This window comes from Carlito syrichta, unplaced genomic scaffold (genome assembly GCF_000164805.1).
Source record: "Carlito syrichta isolate Samal-C Ts95f unplaced genomic scaffold, Tarsius_syrichta-2.0.1 Scaffold302790, whole genome shotgun sequence".
NCBI classification, from domain to species: domain Eukaryota; kingdom Metazoa; phylum Chordata; class Mammalia; order Primates; family Tarsiidae; genus Carlito; species Carlito syrichta.
In genome coordinates this window covers 181,933-182,906 of record NW_007246886.1, presented here as the reverse complement: position 1 = coordinate 182,906, position 974 = coordinate 181,933, and positions in this window count along the sequence as shown.

The window sequence follows — 974 nt, the reverse complement described above, 5'->3', positions numbered from 1 at the left end:
TTCATAATAACAAAACCTGGAAACACCCAAGGTGCCCTTGAGTAGGTGAATAAATAGACTATGGTACACAATGGAATAACAATGGAGTATTATTCAGCACCAAAAAGGAATGAGCTATGAAGCCACAAGACATGGGGGAAACCTCAATATATATTGCTGTGTGAACATCAATCTGAAAAACACATATACTACGTGATTCACAGTATACAACATTCTGGATAAGGCAAAGCTATGAAGACAATAAAAAGATCTAGGGTTTACAGGGGTGGAGGGGTGGTGGGATGAATATGAGAAGCAGAAGGGACTTTTAAGCCGGGCTCGGTGGCTCGGCCTATAATCCCATGTCTTTGGGAGGCTGAGGTGAGTGGATTGCCTGAGCCCGCGGGTTTGGACCCACCTGGGCAACTTGGCGAGACCTCATCTCTACAATAAATCAAAAATAAGCTGGGCGTGGTAGCATGTGCCTGTAGTTCCAGCTACTTGGAAGGTTGAGGCGGAAGGATCATGGGAGCCCAGCAGGTCGAGGCTGCGGTGGCCGGGAGCGGCCACTGCACTCCAGTCTGGGCGACAGAGTGAGACTTCAACTCAAAAAAAAAAAGGGGGATTTTTAGAGCAGTGAAACCATTCTGTATGATGATAAATGCATACATGCCATCTTATATTTGTCGAAACCCATAGAATGTACAATACAAATAATAAAACCTAATATGAACTATGAACTTATAGTTAATAATGTATCAATACTGACTCATCAATTTTTTTCTTCTGGCTCCCATCTTTTTTTCGGGTGGGCAGAGGGAGTCAGGGTCTCACTCTGCTGCCCAGGCTGGAAGGCAGTGGCAAGATCAGGGCTCACTGCAGTCTCAATCTCCTGGGCTCAGGTGATCCTTACCTCAGCTTCCAAGAGCAGCTGGGACTACAGATACCTATTACCATGTTTGGCTTATTTTCTGACTTTTTTTTTTTTTTTTGGT